The sequence below is a fragment of the Castor canadensis genome, chromosome 17, assembly GCF_047511655.1.
Source record: "Castor canadensis chromosome 17, mCasCan1.hap1v2, whole genome shotgun sequence".
Taxonomy (NCBI): domain Eukaryota; kingdom Metazoa; phylum Chordata; class Mammalia; order Rodentia; family Castoridae; genus Castor; species Castor canadensis.
The window spans coordinates 4357630-4380712 of NC_133402.1; the positions used below are offsets into that span (position 1 = coordinate 4357630).

Consider the following 23083-nt stretch of genomic DNA (forward strand, 5'->3'; position numbering starts at 1 on the left):
TGTGCCTGTTACAGGACAGGCATGGACGCTGAAAACCTCCTGGTCTGTATTGGCGGCCCCTGGAGGCTGTGGGGCTGGGTGCTCCAGTCCTAGGACCTGGGCAGGGCTGTGCCACTACTGTGTCCTCTGTGTGGGGATGGCTTCACGCCCATGTCTCTCCAAACACAGTGTCCAGGGGTGCCCATTGCCCCACATGGAGCCCCGGATGCTCAGCCAGGTGAGGTGGTGAACAGCACACAGGTGACCGCAGAGCTTCCCTGCAGGTGAAGCTGAGCCTGGCGCTCTCGGACTCCCCTTCCAGAAACCCTGGGCAGGCGGTGCTGAGACCCTGCCCTTCTTGGTGATCCAAACAGATAAAGCTTTTCCCTTCCGCCCCAGGATGCAGTGGGCTTGTGTTGCCCCAGGCCAGGCTCTGCTCCCAGGCCCTGGGAGGAGCTGCTGAGTGTCCATCTGAAAGGTGCAGAAGAGGGCACAGCTTTGGGGGGGAGGCCCTTGCTTCCCCTTGCATGGGTCTGTGCCATTCTTCACCCTTGATCTTGACTTAGGCCATCCAGGGTGCTGCCTGGGCTGGGGCTGGCTCGGGGAATACTGAGAAGGACGTTGAACTCAGTATCTCAGTCCACGCAGCCTTTGTGGGGAATGCCACCGAGGGACCTCTCTGTGACTTCTGCACTAGGCTTCCATTTGCTGCCTTCCCTGGCTCCCTCCACCTGGTGTCTTTTCATCATCCATCAGTTTTGTCACAAAGGACTCAATCCCGGGGTGCTTTGTGTGTGGGGACACCGTCTGCTTTCATGCTTTGCCTGTGGCTTTCTGGGAACCGTGGTCTGGGCTGCAAGGTAGTTTGTAATAAACACCATGGCAGAGGGACACACGGCCTGTGTGAGACATGGGGGTGGGCGCTTGTGTTTGGGCTTCCCAGGGGAGAATTTGAACTAAGCCTCGAGAGAGGGGAGGAGCTCAGATACACAGTGAGGGTCAGGCTTAGGTGTCTGCTTGCCTGGGCACTGGGGTGTCCAGAGGGTTGGTTAGATGTTCTGGTTGTGTCCGTGTGGGTGTCTCTGGATGAGATTGACATTTGAATTTGTGGATTACGGAGAGCAGGTTGTCTTCCCCAGCATGGCGGGCCTCCTCCAAGCCCCAAAGACCTGAGTACTTCAGAAGGGGGCAGTAAGAGAATTTGCTCTCTCTACCTGACTGTGTTTGAGCTGGGGCACGGCTTCCCTTGCCCTCAGACTTGGACTTGAATGGTTTTGCTCAGTCCCACCTTGCCCCCTGTGGAGCCAGAGATTTCTCATAAGTAGGAGGGAGGTTCCTTACACCCTAGCTGCCTCTCAGCACCTCTGTCTTCCTCTGTGTCCTCTGCCTCTCTCTGATCTCTCTGTCTCTGTGTCACTGCTTCTATCTTCATTTCTGTAAATCTTTGTGTGCAAAGTGTGTGAATCACAAATGAGGAAACCCACCACTGTTGCTCTAAGTCACTCAGATTTCGGGTTCACCTGTCACTACAGTAGACCTCAGTCTGCTCTGACTGATCACAGGGGGTTTCTGTGTGTGTGTGTGTGTGTGTGTGTGTGAAACTTATAATAGGAAAAAAATCCGTGCTTACCAAAAAGAAAAAAGAATGTCAACCTTATGTTGGTTCCAAAATTAAAAAAAATATTTTTACTGATTTATGAAATAGAAAAATCTGGGAGTCAGCAGCTCAGAGCAGCAGTGTGGGGTGTTCTCAGAGATGGGTGTCCTGTCAGCTACTCATACTTGGTGTAGGATGCTCAGCCAGGACACCCAGACACCCAGACTTTCAGTCTTCACAAGTCTGCCTTCCCGGGACTGACTTCCCTTCCCTTCCCTTCCCTTCCCTTCTTCCTTCCCTTCCCATCTTCCTTCCCTTTCTTTCCCTTCCTTTCCCTTCCCTTCCCTTCCCTTCCCTTCCCTTCCCTTCCCTTCCCTTCCCTTCCCTTCCCTTCCCTTCCCTTCCCTTCCCTTCCCTTCCCTTCCCTTCCCTTCCCTTCCCTTCCCTCCCCTTCCCTTCCCTCCCTTTTGGGATTGGGGTTTGAACTCAGATCTTAGTGCTTGCAAAGCAGGCACTCTACCACTTGAGCCACACCTCCAGTCCATTTTTCTCTGGTTATTTTGGAGATGGGGTCTCTGTGACCTGTTTGCTCAGGCTGGCCTCTAACCATAATCCTCCCAATCTAAGCCTCCCAAGTAGCTAGGATTACAGGTGTGAGTTGCAGGTAGGTGCCCAGTTCCCTGGGACTTTCCATGTGATTTTGATAAGACACAGTGGCTTTAATGGTGCAGCCACCTGGCACCTTGACTCTAGGGTCCGAATCCTTCCTGTCTCAGAACGAGCTTTGGGCCCCGTGGTCTCCTGACCCTTCAGATGTTACTCGGAGCTAATGACATTAAATCATGGCCAGCGTTTTTTACTTCTTCATCCCCCAAATCAAACACCTTAATCACAGGAACACACGGAATTAGATTCAGGATGACAGATCACTGGTTGTCAGTGAGGAGGTAATTAGATTACATTTTTCTCCAGTTCAGCTCCGAGAACATCGACAATAAACTGCTGATCGATCTGTGTGGCTCGGGAGGCAGAGGCTGCTGTGAGACGCTGACGGTTTGCCTTCCAAATCTCTCTCCACCTTTCCTTCCTAGGGGGACCTTGAGAGCCGGTCTCAGCTCGGCCTCCTGGGCACACTCCCGGGGACTGGGAACGGCTTCCGCTGGTGGCTTTGTGCTGTGTCTCGCTCAGGCGGGTGACTGCACGCAGATGGTGTGTGCACCTCGGGGGGCACATGCACAATTCCCACGTGGACCTCAGCCTTGTGGGGACCTCAGGGCTGTGAGCCCAGCCATTTTCAGAAAAATCTCTTGACAACGACACAACTGAAACCAAATCCTAGGTCTGAAGGCACCGGGCAACCTGGGGTCTCGTTTTGGGTTCTGCCTGCCTGGCGATGAAATGGTGAGATTGGAGGGTGAGAGGTGATCAGTCACCGCCCAAAGGCACAGACGCCAGTGGCTTTCTGTGTGTTGGGTCTCCCGAGCCACACGGCTCCCCCAGGTTGTGACAACCACAATGCCTCTAAATATTGTCATGTGTCCCCATGGGCAAAATTGGCCCTGTCTGATGTACTGATTGTCCTGTTTCGATGCAGGACAGGATGGGTTGAGGCCGTGGGCAGTCAGGATGCACGGAGGCCGGAAGGGACCGTGCGCCCTGTTTGTTGATCTGGTTGTTGGTTGTACACGTCTGCTCAGCCCAGTGTGTGGAAAGTTCACGGGGCTGCAGAGCTGCGCGCATCCTGCACTCGAGTCATTCGTCCCTAGAGCAGTTAGAAAGATGCATTGTAAGAGGAGCGGTGTGCAGACGCAGATGCGCGGGTGCGCAGATGCGCGGGTGTGGGCTCGATCACGTGGATCGAGCGCTTCCTGCCGTCAAGAGCCCAGGGCAGGTGTTGTGTACGTCTCTGTGCACACAGAACGGGGTGCTGGTCACAAGAAGAATGAAGCCTCCTTCTGAGGACAGGGCAGCAGCACGACCGAGCCCTCAGACCTCCAGGCTTTCCGAGTGGGTTTTGAGGTGTCAGTGACACCGTGCTTCTGTGTGGAGGGCCACGCACGGGGAGGAACTGAGGTGGGGAAATCATGGCGAGGCTGAGGAATTTGTCTGACTTCACTTCTGGGGTTCACCATCTGTCTTCTGTTCTTTCAGTGAACTGGTAGGGTGTCTCTATGTGTGTGTCTCTAAGCTGTCCAGGTGGGGTGCATAAAAAGATGATTGAGACACGGGCTCCATCAGAGGGACTCTACTCTACCACAAATTAGTACAGAGGTCAAGGGCTGGCTGGGCAAGCACCTTGATCAACCTCATCCTGTAGCCTACACTTTCGAGAGTGAAGAACATTTTTTTTCCTTACCCAGGAAGATGCACTGTGCTTCATAGACATAAATGCAATCCGTGTTAACTCAGACTCTGCCGTATGACCCTGCCCATATTCCCAGTGGAGCACACGGGACTGGAGACTTACTTAGGAATCATGAAGTGTACAGGAGAGCCAGGCTGACGCAGGACTCAGGTCCCATGGTCCACAAGTGAGGCAGATGGACCACTGAGCCAGAGACTCCTATCACCCCGTATTAAGTCCAGCGGCCGGTCTTCCCACGGCTCCCGCACCCCTTCCCCAGGCTGGGCCCAGCCTCTTCTTTGTAAGAGAGAAGTTGACAAAGTGGGGTCACTCAGTGTCCACACGGCCCCATTTCTCCCTCCCTCTCTGTTCTTGTCAAGTCCCATAGTTCACATCATCCTTTCCTTTTCCTCCTCTCCTTTTCCCTTTCCTTCTCTGTCTCTTTCTTCTTTCTTTTCTTCCCCTTCATTCCTGTCTCTCTTTCTCTTTCTCTGTCTCCCCCCTCCCTCCCACCCTTCCTCTCTCTCTCTCTCTCTCTCTCTCTCACACACACATAGGGTCTCACTATATAGCCCAAGCTGCCCTCAAACTCGTGATCCTCCTATCTCTGTCTCCCAAATAGCTGGGATTACAGTCATGACCCACCATGCCCAGCTAGGTGGGTCTTTTTGTGGTGGTTGAAGCATTCTGTAATTGACAGTGGTGATGTTTGCAGATATCTGTGAACATACCAAAAGCCATTGAAATGTAAAAGAAAATAAAAGCACCCAATTTATGATGAGCTTAAAAAATGCAGGGTCCCAGGCCCTCCCCCTACTGATTTGGACTCAGGAGGCATTGTGTCGGGCTGGGAATCCCTGAGGGGTTCTGCCGTTCGGCCTGGCTGGGTTCACTGCACCCATAAATACCTAACACGATGAGCTTAAAATAACATGAATTAGAAAAAGTATTTTGTTCAGAGGCCTCCCTGGAAAAGGCTGGGAGCCCCTGAGGCTACCAGCAGTGTCCCTTAGTCCCACAAATGCCACTTGGGCGTCAGAAGCCCTCATTGTGATGTCCATTGAGACCAGGACCCGGCCTCAACGTGTCAGAACCCCTGCAGCCTCCTGTGCACGGGAGCCTGAGTGCCGCCCTGTCCCCCCACCTCACCCCCTCCCTGCCCCTGCCCTGGCCCTGTCTGATTTCCAGGAGCGTAAGCCACCCGCAGCAAGTGCTGATGGGTCTCAATGACTTTGAGGCTTGGGGTCAAGGAGACGTCAGATCTGCTGGGCGTGGGCAGCTTGGGCTCCCCTTGGTGTCTCCCCCTCCTCTCCTTGCCACCCCCTATGGGCAGCTGTGAGAACTCCCAGTTCTTCTCCCTGCACTGCACGGCGCTCCTTCACTGTCCTGCTGAATCTCAGAAGTGTGCAGCAGAGCCTGGTGCACACTTAACAGGCAAAAAGAGTCCACCAAGGGGGCCACAGGGGTCATTTTTTCCCTGACTCTCCAACTCTTGGCACCTCGCTGCGGTCCCTGGCCAGTGGCTGGGGTTGTGCACTGCTCCTTTGCAACCTCAGAACAGACGCTGCAACCTCAGGGACAGAGAAACTGGCTCTCCAAGAATCCCGGGGAGGTTTCCAGAGCCAGTGCCAGTTAGTTTGATAAAAGGTTGTTAAAATGACTCAAACTTGGGCCAGTGGGGGCCCTGTTTGTTCAGAGCCCAAAGCCATAAACTGAACATGGTGGTGCACACCTGTAATCCCAGCTACTCAGGAGGCAGAGGCAGAAGGATCTCGAGTTTGAGGCCAGCCCGGGTAGTTAGCAAGACTCTGTCTCAAAAGCAAAATGTAAACACAAAGGCTCGGGATACAGCTCAAGTGTAGAGAGCTTGCCCAGCTGTGCGAGGCTGGGGGTTCAATCCCCCAAAAGAGCTCAAAGCCCTGACTGCTCGATGCTTTTTCCTCCTTGGGTGCCTGGTTTTCCATTCCGTTGCTGGGCAGGGTTTTGCTAGCAGCGTCAGCCTCAGGAGTTCAGTTCTGAAAGGAAAAAAATATTGCAGTCTCAGAGCTGAGTGCATACTAAAAGCTGGCCAAGTGGCTCAGTGGTAGAGCACCTGCTCAGCTACAGTGAGGCCCTGAGTTCAAACCCCAGTACCACCAAAAAGAGGTTTCGGGAGTCACTATGTAGAGAGGATCCGTGGGGCAGAACTTGTGGCCAAGGGGATGACCTGTGAGGTCTTCTTGTCACAGACAACCCCAGGGGCAGCTGCGTGGTCACCCCCCAGGGCCGTGGTGCCCGCCTAGCTGTCCAGCTGAGTGAGCTGGAAATCTCACGTCAGCCCACGGGGAGGGGAATTCAGTCCCACAACCACCAGAGCTGCTTCTCCCCCGACCAGGTGTTGGGGACTCAGTGCAGATGCACCTGGAGTCACAGAAATAGGAATGTGACATTTCTTTTGCCCGGGTGTGGTGGAAAGGGAGCACGCAAGCTTCATGTCTCCGAGTTCCTACTCTTAAAGCCGGTGTTCAGAAATGGAGTTTCCAGGGGGTCCCCAGCCCAGCGCCTGAGAAGGCCACGGCCCCTGCAGTGGCCCTTGGGCCTCGCGCTCTTCCCAACTCCCTCTTTGGCCCACTGAGGAGGAAAGTGGCAACATGGCTTCGTCCCTTTGTCACTGAGTAGGATGGGACCCCCAGGGTCTCAACCCCTTTCACACCCCTCCCATGTCCCCCTCCCATGGCTGTCTCATTGCTGGCTCTCTTGGGCCTCGAGCACTTATCAGGGGCTTACTTTTCCTGGACCTGGCAGAAGGTGCCACCTCCTTTGTGCCCTCCATGGGCTCTAGGCTTTTAAGGAGCAAGCAGGACTGGCGCAGCCAGCCAGGTCTCCTGGTCCTCTGTGTCCCCTTCCTGCCTGTGACTGGGTGACCATGTCAGGGTCTCCCAGGGGGGGTCCCAGGGGCCAGGCCTCACAGTGGCCTCTATTCGGAGCAAGTGAGCGACCACATGACTTGAACACCGGAGCGGGTGCTGGTTTGTCACCTTGCCCACAAAGACCAGAGAGATGATTCGCCAATTGGTGGTGTGAGAACTGGATCTCCCTCCCTGCCCATGCTGGCCTTGAACTCGTGATCTTCCCACCTCAGTCTCTCGAGTGCTGGGATTGGGATTACAGGTGTGCACCACCACTCCCAGCGACACGGGGGATTTTTTTATGGGGTAATGGAAATGTGCTAAACTTGATCGTGGTGTTAGTTTCCCGACTCTGTGACTGCATCAAAAAGCACTTGGAGTGGGTGAGTTGTGTGGTCTGTGAGTGCTTCTTAACTACACTGTGTTTATGTCATCGTAAACTGTCATGTTCACATGCTATTGACGCCTTCCTCGGTGAGATGACTCTTAAGGTGACACCTGGCATGGTGGGCCAGGTAGAGAAGCGAGGAACAGTGTGCTGAGGGCTCTGAGAGGCCGGCATGGCTGGAGATGGAGGGTGGGTGAGGGTATGGGGGAGGGAGGCTGGAGAGGGAGACTGGGTCACCTGGGATCTCAGGTGAGGGGTGGCAGGGACAGTGAGCCACCCCGTGTCCTCATTGGTGAAATCGAGGGCTGTCATGGGATGAAATGAGATTGTGCACACACAGGACAAAGGAGCCACCAAGGACTAGAGATCAGCTCAGATGAGGCTTTTCCTTCAGTCTCCATTTGTTCCAAGGGAGGGAGGACAGAGGGACAGTAGAGACAGATGGTGACGTGCCTCCCAGTGCTGTTACGAAAGCAGGGATTCGAGAGAGAGTCAGGTGATAAAGCCAACAGCACTTGGTCACTGAATGTGGGTTGGGTGACCTGGAGGTGGGGACAGGAATGGTGAGAAGAGAAAGCTGGGGACAGTCTGCCAGGTGGCTGTCCAGTCCAAGGTGATGCAAGTTTGCTTTGTGAAGAGGGGTGGGGGCACTTATGAAGAAGTCTTCTGTGGTTCCTCTGTGTCTAGACTGTAGTAATTTGTCGTCTTTTTTTTTTTTTTGGCATTACTGGGGTTTGAACTCAGGACTTCATGCTCGTTAGCAGGCATTCTACCTCTTGAACTATGAGCACTTTGGCTTATAGTTTCTTTGTCAGATAGGGTCTCACACTTTTGCCTGGGCTGAGCACAGACTGCGATCCTCTTACCTCCACCTCCTGCATAGCTGGGATTACAGGCGTGAACCACCACACCTACTTCTTGGTAGTCTTAATTCACTGCAGAGAAACTTTCATTAGCTTTTTTGAGAAATCCAGAGGGCCACCAAGAAGTGTATTAAAACAAGCTGGATTGCTGTGGGGAATTGAATCTGTTTGGATTTACACTGCTTTATTATTTTGGTCTAAGCCCGTTTCTGGCCTGCAGCTGGAGGACCACTGACAGCTTTTATTTGAAAGACCCTGGGAGAGTGTGTTTGGATTTTTCCAGCTGAACCCCTTGGTACAGAGAGGGTGAGTTAGGGAGCATTTCTTGTTTTCCCCAGAACCACTTGGCAGAACTGTCGCTGGGGCTTCGTGGCTGTTTTCTGGGTTTAATATCTCTGCAAAGCCTCTGCTGCGTGGCTGAGTTATTAAATCCACAGCTCCAGCATGGGCTGGGATTTGTTTTTCTGTGAGTGACATGACCATATTTTCCTTGAGAACCGATGCACACAGTTGCTGGGGCACCAGCTCTGTGTCACCCGTCCATCCTGGGAGGGAAGTCAGCTGGGGTGGCTTTGCTTTGGTATTCAGATCAGGGTTGTTTTGGAAAGTTCCTTTCTCTCAAATTAATTCTGAGCTTTCCACAGTGGTTTGGGCAGAGTTTTAGGTTTTTATGTTTGGGGTGCTGGGAATTGAACCCAGGGCCTTGTGCATGCTAGTCAAGCATGCTGTTTGAGCTACATCCTCAGCCCTTCGTTTCTTTACTTTTTTTTTCTGAGGCAGAAAAAAAGCCTTTGCCTAGGCTGGCCTCGAATTTCAGATCTCCTGCCTCCACCTCCCAAGTAGCTGGGATTATAGGTGAGAGCCACCAGTGCCTGGCGGGTCCTGGGCTTTATTCTGAGGTCACGAAAACACTTCCAAACTTGACAGCGATGATGGTTATCAGGCCACAAATGCTCACTGTCACCGTACTGTACACTTTGCAATAGTGACTTCTGTGCTGTATAATATGAATTTACTCTCAAGTAGAAAACACTGACATCCTACCCTCAGGAGACGGGAGTGACTGGTCCTGGGTGATGACATGTCCCCGGGCTGGGCGTCTCTCTTTGGACTGTGTCCATTCAGGTTTTCCTTGTCGTGGTCTCTAGTTCAGCCCTGCCTTTCTGGTTCCCCTCGTGTTTTGGGGTGACTTTCACAGTACATCCAAAGGCCAGCTGCAGCAGGTGCCATGGGATCCTGGATAACTACTGCATCCGTGTTCCAACTCTGACCTACCGAGTCGGAATCTTATGGGGGCCCAGGACTGTTCCCACTTAACAGACACCCCACTATCGTGTGGCTGGTGGTCTGAGAACCACATCTGAAACCCCTGGATCTCCTCTTTGTTCACCCCATCTTTCGTTTCACATTGGCCCCTCCTGGGTCAGACCCAAGCCTGGTGCCCTGTGGACGCAGCACAGCAGAGGCGATGGTTCCCGAGGGGGGCACTCGGGAAGGATCAGAAATGCATGGGCTCATGGTGTTAGGGTCATGTACTCCTCATGTGTGTTGGAAACTCGCAGGTGGAAAGAGAAAAGGGCTCAGAGTAACTTGTGTCCAGGGAGGATGTCCCGGGCAGGCTGGGAGGGCAGCTCTGAAACCAGGTTTAAGTCCAAGTTCTCCAGCCTTCTTCCTTCCATGAATAGTGCCAGCTTCCCTCTTTACAGAGTTGTCCACGGCTGTGTGACCACATTACTGCCCTTGGTGGCTTAAAACCGCCTTCGTGTATTACCTTGGTTTCCGTGGTCAGGGGTCCGAGAGTGGCTCGACTCTGTTCTTTTCACGGTAGTCGGGCTCCGTCCTCATCTGCAGGCTCAGCTGGTGATGGGCCCGCTCTGGGCTTGGGTGGTTGTTGGCTGTGTTTCGTTCCTTGCAGGCCTCAGACCCCATGCTCCAGATGGTGGTCCCCTCATCTCCTTGCCAAATGGGACTCAGTGTGGCAGCTCCCAAAATGGCAGCCTGCATGTCTCAAGCCAGCAGGACAAAGCATCTCCTGGCAAGGCACATTTGGATCTTACCCACCACAGTCACAGACGTCACACCATCTTGCTTGGCTGGAAGCAAATGACGACTCCCATCCATGTCCATGGCAAGTTCCGGGAGGGAGGCCCGGTCTCCACAGCTTTCTGTGTATAAACAGGACAGCCATGTGTCGTGCCTTGTAGGGTCACAGTGAAAGGCGTGTAGCAGAGAGCAAGGGCTGAATTAATGTTAGCTTTGCTGTGTTGCTATGGCTAACACAGGCCATGGGTCTCTGGCCATGACAGACACCTCTCTCTGTGTGCCCAGGGCTCCTTCCAGGCTGTTCTCACAGGTCACTTCCTGGGGTAACTTTGCATAAAGAGCCACATCTTCACCCCGACTGGAGACACTGGAGGTGTTTTTATTTTTGGTGGTACTGAGGTTTGAACTCCGGGCCTCGTGTTCGCGAGGCAGCTTGAACCTCACTCATTCCCAGCCCTTTTTACTTTTAGTTTGGTTTTCAGAGAGGGTTGCAAGCTTTTGCCCAGGCTGCCCTCAGCCTGTGATCCCCCTACCTCTTGCCTGGTGTGCGTGGCCGTGGGTTCCCCCAGCAGCACATGTGCATACGCACACACGCACACACACACATCCCCCCAAGCAGCCCTCACTCTTGGAGCGTTCATAGTTCACTCGAGGTTAGTGTCGCTCAGTTTGGGGCAAATGTTACTTGTCACACGAAGGAGGTTTTAGATGGACTGAGAGCTGGCTGTAGGTGCCACATGGCTTGGCTCCATTGATATGTCAGCTATGCTGTAATGACGTTATTCCCTCTTTCCTCCCTCTCATCTTGATGGCTACATCAGGAATAGAGTCTGGCCCTTCTGGCTCTCTGAACAGCACTCTGTGGTTGGCCAGAGTGAGCGTCTTAACACAACACGGGAAAAGGGAGCCAAGAAGAAAATGAGCTGTTTCCTTTCATTTATTATCTTTTTTGTTGTTGTTGAGACAAGGACTTGCTGTGTAGCCCAGGCTGGTCTTGAACTCTGGATCCTTGCACAGAGAGCTGGGATTACAGGTACACACCACCATGCCTGGCTTTATCACTTTCTACGAAAGTTGGGTATAATATGAACACTGGCTCTGATTAATATAAGAAATACTGTGGGGCTGGAGGAGTGACTCAGATGGTGAGAGCACCTGCTTAACAAGTGTGAGGCCCTGGGTTCAAACCCCAGTGCTGCCAAAAAAAAAAAAAAAGAAAAGAAACATTGACCAACTCTACTCACGAGGACGCAAGGGGCCAAATTGCACCTGGTAGCCGCGGGGTCGTGTGTTTGACGTGAGCCTTGCTGATCTGCAGAGAAAAGTGAAGCCAATCACTGAGGGTGACCTGCCCCTCTCACCTCCCGGCAGGGACCTCACTCAGGACAAACTGTGTTCCGTGGTCAAAAATGGCAGATCACGAATGAAACTCCCGATGATGGCAGGACAGTGGTGGTGGTTTCCTTCATCTGCCCTGTGTTGGTTTGACTGAAAAACTCAGCAATCGGACACACAGAACCTGGTCTGCTCAGTGCCAGCAGGTCCCCTAGAGCTGGAGAAGGGGACGAAGCTGTGAGGCGGGTGGCGAGTGGTTGAGGGCTGTGTTCAGCCAGCACGGGGACAGGCGCAGAGTCCCTCGCCGGGCCCTCCCCTGCACCGTGTCGTCCTTGGACAGGCAGCAGCGCTGAAGAAGGCCAGCTGTGGGCTGGGGAGACTCGAGGTGCTTCGTGGTGACAGCAGCAGCTCCGGAAAAGTGACTGGGGACGAGGAAGCGGTGAGAGTCAAGAAGCTGAAGCGTGCGAGCTGCCAGTCAAGACTGCGGTTAAAGCTAAGATTAAAAATATCGAATTCTTTTTCAAATCGTAGAAGTCGGTGGGTTTCCTGATGTCATTTCATACACGTGTGTGATGGACGTCAGTCACGTCCCCTGCTTATCACCTTGTCTTGTCTCCCCTCCCCCTTCCTCTGGTCCCATTCCTCTTCCCATAAGGCCCCTTCTTTTTTCTTGTCCCTTTTTTATGATCTAGATCCCACATAGGAGAGAAAACATGGTATTTGTCTGAGTCTGGTTTATTTTATGTAACCTGATGATTTTCACTGTCAACCATTGTCCTGCAAATGACGTAACTTCATTCTTTATGGCTGAATAGTACTCCCCGGTGTCTACACACCCTGTTTTCTTTGTGCAGTTGTTGGTTGACGACACCTAGGCTGACCCTGTAGCTTGGCTGTTGAACAGTTGCTGCAGTAAACCTGGCTGTGCAGGTGTCTGTGAACTGACTTCACGCCCACAGCACATGCCCCAGCGTGGTGTTGCTGGACCGTACGCTAGTGCAATTATTAGTATTTTGAGGAACCTCTGTACTGACTTCCATACTGGCTGGACTTTCAAGTTCAACTCTTTTTTTTTGGTACTGGGGTTTGAACTCAGGGCCTTGTGCTTGCTTGGCAGGCGCTTGACCACTTGAGCCACGCCCCCAGCCCTTTTTGCATTGGCTATTTTTGACATAGGGCCTCACTTTATGTCCAGATGAGCCTGGACAACCATTCTCCTACCTGTGCCTCCCATGTGGCTGAGGTGACAGGCACACACTGCATGCCCAGTCATTGGTTGAGATGGGGTCTTGTGAACTTTTTGCCCAGGCTGGCCTCAAACTGTGATCTCCAAGTGGTTAGGGTTACAGGCGTGAGTCACCTTACTCAACCCTAAAATTTTTAATAATTACAAAGAAAATATCCCATTTGTGCAAAATAACCCCCCCAAAAGAGCAGTGGGTGACAGGCGCTCGGATGTCTTTGACATGCTGTATTGTCGGCTTTCACGCAGAGAGCGGGTGCAGCCGTCACCTCTGTTGTGGGCAGTGTCGTGCTGGAGTGGGACACCACTGTCATGATGTCATGGAAGTTATTTTCTGCATTCATAGCTATAACAAAGATCTTTTAAAAAAGACGTTTTCAGGTGAAAAATGATCAACAACCTTTGAAAAGAAGGCAGCCTCTTGTAGTGCCTGCTGAGTGGCTGAATCAGCTGGTGAAAGTACCGCATGGCTGCAAGTCACCATCACGGAGCCGCTCTGTGACCCCGGCAGCGGGAGGTGCAATAAGCAGGGTGCTGAATTTTGAGGTCACAGTTGGATCAGGTCTTGGGGGTGTTAGGACTAAGTATGCCTCAAGATGGAGGTGCTGGGCTTCTAGACAGCCCCAAATAGCGACCGTCTCGCCCGAGTGAGGATTTGGGTCTTCACGGCTTTCCCGGAAGTGTTTGTGACCCCGGCTACACAACGTGCCAGGGGCTGGAGTGACAGCTCTGGGAAAAATGGGACGACACCGAGAACGGTGGAAAGTCAGCATTCTGCAGAGCCTGGACGGACTCGGTGTTCTGTGACGAAAATGAAGTGAAATGCAGATATCAGGTGTTCTACGGGTGGGTCCTCTCTCTCTCTCTCTCTCTCTCTCTCTCTCTCTCTCTACTGGGGTTTGAACTCAGCCCTCAGTCTGACCAATGTGCCAAACAAACCTTTGGGTGCTCCCGTCACCCTGGAGCACTCTCTGGTGGCCCTGTCACACAGTCCTGTCACCAGGGCAGTCACTGTTGTAATTTCCACCCCACAGCGAAACTCTGCTGGTTCCGAGACTTCATATCAACGGAACCATCCAGTGAGTACAGGACGCATCCTTTGTGCCTGACTTTTTCTTTTCTTTTCTTTTTTTTTTTTTGCTCAATCCGTGATGTGTATCAATCGTGCTTTGTAACTAATAACTAAATTTTATTTTATTTGGTTTTTTTGTTGGTACTAGGGATTGAACTCAATGCCTTAGGGTTACTAGGCAGGCACTCTTCCATTGAGCCATGTCCCCAGTCCTTTTTGCTTTACTTAGTTTTCAGGTAGGATCTTGTGCTGCTGCTTGTACGGATCTTGGAATGCGATCCTCCTACCTCTGCCTCCCCAGTAGCTGGGATTACAGGTGTGTACGACCATGCTGTACTTACTTATTGAGATAGAGTCTCACTAACTTTTGCCCAGTCTGGCCTCAAACTATGACCTCCTCTTTGCACCTCCCTCATTGTTGGGGTTACAGGTGTGAAGCACCACTCCTGTTCCCCTTTGTAACTTTTTATTGGTGAGCAGTCCTCTGCCTCCCACACGGGACGTGAGATGTTCACTCACATGCTAGTTGATGAGCACTTGTTTCCAGCGTTTGTTATTCACGGTGTGAGCATTTCTTCTCTTTGTCTTAGGGAAATGCTCGGGAGTAGAATGGCTGGGTCATGGGGTGATGTGTTTTACCTTTATAATAACTGACCAAAGAGTTTCCCAAAGTGGCTGCCCTCTCTGCCAGGCTGGCTTGGGTCCCCATGGGTCTCTGTTTTTACTGCCAATGCTATTATCTTTTTTTTTTTTTGTGGTACCAGGGTTTGAACTCAGGACTTTGTGCTTGTGAGGCAGGCGCTCTACCACTTGGGCCACCCCTCCAGCCCTTTTTGCTCTGGTTACTTTGGAGATGAGGGATCTGGCTTTTTGCCCAGGCTGGCCTGGACCCACAATCCTCCCGATCTCAGCCTCCCAAGTAGCTGGGATTACAGGTGTGAGCCACCACACCTGGCGTTACTGTCGTTATTTTTGACAGCCATGTCAGTCAGCTTACTTGATTGGAATTTGCATTTCCCCAGTGACTAATGGGAATCACTTCTCCCATGCCCATTGGCTGTTTGCTTATTATGTTCAAGTCTGTGTTTGTTTTTAAATTGGGTTGTCTATTTTAAATTATAGTTCACTTAGTGTCCTGGGTAGCTGTGCATTGCCACGGCCACAGATCAAAAATATTTTTCACCTCGTTGGTTCCTGCCCACCGTCTTTAGAAGAGCGGGCGTTTCAAATGGTTACAAGCCCAGTTCGTTGTTTCTTTTTTGGTCACTGCTTTTTGCATTTAGGAAACTCTGCTTACCCTAACATTATGGGTTTTTCTTTCTTTTTTATTATTGTTGTATGGGGGGTGCACTGTGACATTTACAGAAGTTCCGAACTCACCCCCTCTGTCATTCACAAGTTGGATAATTATCTTTTTTTTTGGGAGGTACTGGGACTTGAACTCAGGGCCTCACGCTTGCTAGGCAGGCGCTCGACCACTTGAGCCACTCTGGCCCTTTTCTTAGCGGTTGTGTGGGTCCAGCCTTGTGTTTCAGTCTCTGGCCCAGCTCCGGTTGCTTTTGGTGCATGGTGTGCGGTGGGGAGAATCGCCCCAGGCCTCCGTGGTGTCCAGTGTCTCCCTGTGGCTTTGAAGGAGGTTTTCCTCTGTGCATTGAGTCGATTTAGTGTCTTGGCAAACTCGATTGATCGTGTAAGCATGGGTTCATTTCTGAACTTGGTGTTTTGTTCTTTTGCCCTCCCGCCCGTCCTTGTGCCAACACCCGCCATCTTGGCTGCTTTGGCTTTGAATTAAGGTCAGGAAGGGGAATCCTCCCACTCGCTCTCCTTTCCGGGATCGTTTGGCTATTCTGTCCTGCCCACACGTCTGCATAGGTTTTAGAATCCTATCGAGTGGCACAAGAAGCTCTGCTGGGACTTTGAGATGAATCTGTACATATTTTGAGGAGGAGAAATGTACCAATATCAAATCTTCCAACCCATAATAACCATGTCTGTCACCCATTTACTTAGGTCTTTCGGTTTTGCTTTTGGCACTACCGGGGTTTGAACTCAGGGCCTTGCACTTGCAAGGCAGGTGCGCTCCCACTTGAGCCACAACCCCAGCCAAGGTTGCAGTTTGGATCGGTGACTTTAAACCTTTCTGCTACTGGACAGAGAGATACACAGAAGCAATCAAGCGACTGCTTCTCTTCCTATCGCAAATTTTAATGCATTGTGTTTTGGTGGCTGTGCAGCTCAAATTTCATTACTTTTTTTTCTTTTAATTTTTATTTTATTCATATGTGCATACAATGTTTGAGTCATTTCTGCCCCCTTCTCCCCACCTCCTCCCTTACTCCCCCGCCCCCTCCTTCTCTTCCCCACCCCCTCGATAACCAGCAGAAACTATTTTGCCCTTATCTCTAATTTTGTTGTAGAGAGAGTATAAGCAATAATAGGAAGGAACAAGGGGTTTTTGCTGGTTGAGATAAGGATAGCTATACAGGGCATTGACTCACATTGATTTCCTGTGCGTGGGTGTTACCTTCTAGGTTAATTCTTTTTGATCTCACCTTTTCTCTAGTTCCTGGTCCCCTTCTCCTATTGGCCTCAGTTGCTTTAAGTATCTGCTTTAGTTTCTCTGAGTTAAGGGCAACAAATGCTAGCTAGTTTTTTAGGTGTCTTACCTATCCTCACCCCTCCCTTGTGTGCTCTCGCTTTTATCATGTGCTTATAGTCCAATCCCCTTGTTGTGTTTGCCCTTGATCTAATGTCCACATATGAGGGAGAACATACGGTTTTTGGTCTTTTGGGCCAGGCTAACCTCACTCAGAATGATGTTCTCCAATTCCATCCATTTACCAGTGAATGATAACATTTCATTCTTCTTCATGGCTGCATAAAATTCCATTGTGTATAGATACCACATTTTCTTGATCCATTCATCAGTGGTGGGGCATCTTGGCTGTTTCCATAACTTGGCTATTGTGAATAGTGCCGCAATAAACATGGGTGTGCAGGTGCCTCTGGAGTAACCTGTGTCACAGTCTTTTGGGTATATCCCTAAGGGTGGTATTGCTGGATCAAATGGTAGATCTATGTTTAGATTTTTAAGTAGCCTCCAAATTTTTTTCCAGAGTGGTTGTACTAGTCTACATTCCCACCAACAGTGCAAGAGGGTTCCTTTTTCCCTGCATCCTCGCCAACACCTGTTGTTGGTGGTGTTGCTGATGAGGCTATTCTAACAGGGGTGAGGTGGAATCTTAGCGTGGTTTTAATTTGCATTTCCTTTATTGCTAGAGATGGTGAGCATTTTTTCATGTGTTTTCTGGCCATTTGAATTTCTTCTTTTGAGAAAGTTCTGTTTAGTTCACTTGCCCATTTCTTTATTGGTTCATTAGTTTTGGGAGAATTTAGTGTTTTGAGTTCCCTATATATTCTGGTTATCAGTCCTTTGTCTGATGTATAGCTGGCAAATATTTTCTCCCACTCTGTGGGTGGTCTTTTCAGTTTAGAGACCATTTCTTTTGATGAACAGAAGCTTTTTAGTTTTATGAAGTCCCATTTATCTATGCTATCTCTTAGTTGCTGTGCTGCTGGGGTTTCTTGGAGAAAGTTCTTACCTATACCTACTAATTCCAGAGTATTTCCTACTCTTTCCTGTATCAACTTTAGAGTTTGGGGTCTGATATTAATATCCTTGATCCATTTTGAGTTAATCTTGGTATAGGGTGATATACATGGATCTAGTTTCAGTTTTTTGAGGACAGCTAACCAGTTTTCCCAGTAGTTTTTGTTGAAGAGGCTGCTATTTCTCCATCGTATATTTTTAGCTCCTTTGTCAAAGACAAGTTGGTTATAGTTGTGTGGCTTCATATCTGAGTCCTCTATTCTGTTCCACTGGTCTTCATGTCTGTTTTTGTGCCAGTACCATGCAGTTTTTACTGTTATTGCTTTGTAATATAGTTTGAAGTCGGGTGTGGTGATACCTCCTGCATTGTTCTTTTGACTGAGTATTGCCTTGGCTATTCGTGGCCTCTTGTGTTTCCATATAAATTTAATGGTAGATTTTTCAATCTCTTTAATGAATGTCATTGGAATTTTGATGGGAATTGCACTGAACATGCAGATTACTTTTGGGAGTATAGACATTTTTACTATGTTGATTCTACCAATCCATGAGCATGGGAGATCTCTCCACTTTCTATAGTCTTCCTCAATCTCTTTCTTCAGAAGCGTATAGTTTTCCTTGTAGAGGTCTTTCACATCTTTTGTTAGGTTTACACCTAGGTATTTGATTTTTTTTTTGAGGCTATTGTAAATGGAATTATTTTCATGTATTCTTTTTCAGTTTGTTCATTGTTAGTGTATAGAAATGCTAATGATTTTTCTATGTTGATTTTATGTCCTGCTACCTTGCTATAGCTATTGATGGTGTCTAGGAGCTTCTGAGTAGAGTTTTTTGGGTCTTTAAGGTATAGGATCATATCGTCTGCAAATAGGGATATTTTGACAGTTTCTTTACCTATTTGTATTCCTTATATTCCTTCTTCTTGCCTAATTGCTCTGGCTAGGAATTCCAGTACTATGTTGAATAGGAGTGGGGATAGTGGGCATCCTTGTCTGGTTCCTGATTTTAGAGGGAATGGTTTCAGTTTTTCCCCGTTAAATATAATGCTGGCTGTAGGTCTGTCATATATAGCTTTTATAATGTTGAGGTACTTTCCTTCTATTCCTAGTTTTCTTAGAGCTTTTATCATGAAATGATGTTGGATCTTATCAAAGGCTTTTTCTGCATCTATTGAGATGATCAAGTGGTTTTTGTCTTTGCTTCTGTTAATGTGGTTTATTATGTTTATTGATTTTCGTATGTTGAACCACCCCTGCATCCCTGGGATGAAGCCTACTTGGTCGTGGTGAATAATCTTTTTGATGTGTTGTTGAATTCGGTTTGCCATTATTTTATTGAGGATTTTTGCATCAATGTTCATTAAGGAGATTGGCCTATAGTTCTCCTTTTTGGAGGTGTTTTTGCCTGGTTTTGGGATAAGTGTAATACTGGCTTCATAAAATGTGTTTGGCAATTTTCCTTCCCTTTCTATTTCGTGGAACAGTTTAAGGAGGGTTGGTATCAGTTCTTCTTTAAAGGTCTGATAGAATTCAGCAGAGAATCCATCAGGTCCTGGACTTTTCTTTTTGGGGAGACTCTTGATTGCTGCTTCAATTTCATTTTGTGTTATAGGTCTATTCAGGTGATTAATTTCCTCTTGGTTCAGTTTTGGATGATCATATGCATCTAGAAATCTGTCCATTTCTTTAAGACTTTCAAATTTATTTGAATATAGGTTCTCAAAGTAGTCTCTGATGATTTCCTGAACTTCCATGGTGTTTGTTGTTATCTCCCCTTTGGCATTCCTGATTCTACTAATTTGGGTGTTTTCTCTCCTCATTTTAGTCAGGTTTGCCAGGGGTCTATCGATCTTGTTTATTTTTTCAAAGAACCAACTTTTTGTTTCATTAACTCTTTTTATGGTTTTTTTGGTTTCTATTTTGTTGATTTCAGCTCCTGTTTTTATTATTTCTCTCCTTCTATTTGTTTTGGGATTTTCTTGTTCTTGTTTTTCTAGGAGTTTGAGATGTATCATTAGGTCATTGATTTGGGATCTTTCAGTCTTTTTAATATATGCACTCATGGCTATAAACTTTCCTCTCAGGACTGCCTTTGCTGTGTCCCATAGGTTCCGGTAGGTTGTGTTTACATTTTCATTGACTTCCAGGAACTTTTTAATTTCCTCTTTTATTGCATCGATGATCCATTGTTCATTAAGCAATGAGTTACTCAGTTTCCAGCTGTTTGCATGTTTTTTGTCTTTACTTTTGTTGTGTAGAAGGTTGGATGAAATGTTCTGTAGACATCAAGTAGGTCCATTTGATCTATTGTATATTTTAGATCTGGGATTTCTTTATTGATTTTTTGTTTGGATGACCTATCTATTGATGATAATGGGGTGTTAAAATCTCCCACAACCACTGTGTTGGAGTTAATATATGCTTTCAGGTCCTTCAGGGTATGTTTGATGAAATTGGGTGCATTGACATTGGGTGCATATAGGTTGATAATTGTTATTTCCTTTTGGTCTATTTCCCCTTTTATTAGTATGGAATATCCTTCTTTATCTCATTTGATCAATGTAGGTTTGAAGTCTACTTTGTCAGAGATAAGTATTGCTACTCCTGCGTGTTTTCGGGGGCCATTGGCTTGATAAATCTTCTTCCAGCCTTTCATCCTAAGCCTATGCTTATTTCTGTCAGTGAGATGAGTCTCCTGTAAGCAACAAATTGTTGGATCTTCCTTTTTAATCCAGTTCATCAAATGGTGCCTTTTGATGGGTGAATTAAGTCCATTAACATTAAGCGTTAGTACTGATAGGTGTGTGGTGATTCCTGTCGTTTAGTTGTCTTAGTTGTTTGAAGGTTTGATTGTGTGCACCTAAGTTGAGGTTACTCTCTACTGTCTTGCTTTTTCTTTTCCTGTGGTTTGGTGCTGCCTGTCTTTTCATGGTTATGTTGGGTTTCACTTTCTGTGTGCAGAATCTTTTGTAGTGGTGGCTTTGTGGTCACATATTGTTTTAGTTTCTGCTTATCATGGAAGACTTTTATTGCTCCATCTATTTTGAATGATAGTTTTGCTGGGTAGAGTATCCTAGGATTGAAGTTATTTTCATTCAGTGCCTGGAAGATTTCACCCCAGCTCTTCTTGCTTTTAATGTTTCTGTTGAGAAGTCTGCTGTGATTTTGATGGGTTTACCTTTGTATGTTATTTGTTTTTTCTCTCTTACAGCCTTCAATATTCTTTCCCTAGTTTCTGATCTTGTTGTTTTAATGATGATATGTCATGGGGTAGTTCTATTTTGATCTGGTCTGTTTGGTGTCCTGGAGGCCTCTTGCATCTGTATGGGAATATCTGTCTCTAGATTTGGGAAATTTTCCGTTATTATTTTGTTGAATATATTACACATTCCCTTCGCTTGCACCTCTTCTCCTTCGATGGCCATGATTCTCAGGTTTGGTCTTTTGATTGAGTTGGTGAGTTCTTGCATTTTCTTTTCACAGGTCTTGAGTTGTTTAATTAATAGTTCTTTGGTTTTTCCTTTAATTTCAATTTCATCTTCAAGTTCTGAGATTCTGTCTTCTGTTTGTTCTATTCTGCTGGATTGGCCTTCCGTTTTGTTTTGCAGTTCTGTTTCATTCTTTTTTCTGAGGTTTTCCATATCCTGGGTGGTTTCCTCTTTAATGTTGTCTGTTTTCGTCCTGAGTTCATTTATCTGTTTATTCATCGTGTTCTTTGTTTCACTTTGGTGTTTATACAGTGCCTCTATGGTTTCCTTTATTTCTTCTTTTGCTTTCTCAAATTCTCTATTTTTGTTGTCTTGGAATTTCTTGAGTGTCTCCTGTACATTTTGGTTGACCCTATCCAGTATCATCTCTATAAAATTCTCATTGAGTACTTGTAGTATGTCTTCTTTTAAATTATTCTTGTGGGCTTCATTGGGTTCTTTGGCATAGTTTATCTTCATTTTGTTGGAGTCTGGATCTGAGTATCTGTTTTCTTCATTTCCCTCTGGTTCCTGTACTAATTTTTTGCTGTGGGGAAAGTGGTTTCCCTGTTTTTTCTGTCTTCCCGTCATTGCCCTTGGTGTTGTTATTGTCCCTGTACTGTGTGCAATTAAGTATTTTCTAGCTTGTAATAATAACAATGGTAATATTTAGAATGGAAGGGTGAGATGAGAGGGAAAGCAAAGAAGCTAATGAAAGAGGGAAAAACAAATAAATAAACAAGTAAAAAAAACCCAACCAACCAACCAAACAAAAGTTTCAAAGATATAATCAGGGAGAGATAGTGTACTAATCAACAGTAAGCCTAACAGGCATTAGAGAGACAGAGAAAGGATTGAGAAAAAAAAATCTCCAAGTTCAAATGCAATAAAGTTTCAGTCTTAATAATTTTGATGTTAGTCCCTTAGCCTCCAATTTTGGAGATGTGTCTCAGAAGTAGTTCTGTCGTCTCATCAAAGGGGAAAAAACCAAACCAATCCAAACCAAACAAAAAAACACCACCAGGTGCCCCAAGTTCAAATGCAATACAGTTTCAGTAAGTTTTTCAGCATGCAGATGTAGTTCAGTTGTTGTCTCATCAAAGGTAAGGAGTGAGAAGAAAAAGAGTCTGGAGACAGTTCTGTGAATGGTATCTGAGGCCGTGGCTTGCCTGCCCGCTGCTGTCAGCCTGCTGTTGCTGGTGGCGTTATTTATGCAGATCTCTGGGGTGAGCTTAGCACTCACCTGGCCCCGCAGGCTTTGTTTACGCAGAGTTCTCCTGTGCGCAGCCTCTGCTACAAGCTTTCCCCTTTCCAAGCACACTGGGGGAGGTGACACTGCACCCGCTTTCTCAGGCCTGCATGTTTATTTACAGTTCATGTGGGAAGTGGGCCTTCCCCCCTCTCCTGTGGAGTTTTCCTCCCACTGCCACTTTTACAAATTTCCCGCTCCTGGTTGCTGGGTGTGTGCCATAGCTCCTGCCTTCTCCCACCGGCTTGTTGTGAGGGATTCCCTCCCCCTGCTTCGGTGCTCAGGGCGCCCCACCCTCTTTGCTATGTGTCTTTTTTTTGTTATTGCTTATTATTCAGTTTTTTTTTCCCCTGGGTGGGGGTCGGTCTGTCCAGGGGGCTATGCTGATCTGGCCCTGGGTTGTCTGTGGGAGTACTGAGTGCCGCTTCGCTCACCTTGTGGTCCACGTCTTCCCAAGCCGTCAAAATTTCATTACTTTTTGCAGCACTGTGGTTGGAGCCCAGGGCTTCTTGTATGCTAGGCCAGTGCTCCACCACCAAGCTACAGCCCAGCCACAATTCAAAATATTTCCTAATTTCCTTCGTGATTTGTCTTTGAGCCACGGAGTATCTACAAGTATGTTGTTGAAGTTTTAAGTATTGGGTAATTTTCTAGGTAACTTATTTTGATTGATTTCTGACTTAATAGTGTCAGAAAAACAGGCTCTTTGATTTCCGTCTGCTTTGAGTTTAAGGAGCCTGGCCTTCTGGCGCTGGAGCATATGGTCTGTCTTAGTGACTGTTCCATTAGCACTTGAAAAGACTGTGGATCCTGCAGTTCTGGGTGTTGTCCTACAAACATCCATGAGTCAAGCTGGCTGATGGTGCTGTTCAGGTGGTACGTCTCCTGCCTGAGTTTTCTTCTAGCTGCTTTATCCATTACTTGGGATGAGGTCTTAGCGTCCTCACTGACACTGGTGGAATGGTTCCTCTCCCTCCCTGGACTTACTTCCACTGTTGCTTCACAG

At 48.2% G+C, this 23083-nt stretch overlaps 1 protein-coding gene across 14 annotated transcripts in view; it reads left to right on the forward strand.

The window, feature by feature from the left end:
• Positions 1-23083, forward strand: part of Rbfox1 (RNA binding fox-1 homolog 1) — a 1956039-nt gene that overhangs the window by 10572 nt on the left and 1922384 nt on the right. The gene's annotated exons all lie outside the window — the stretch shown is intronic.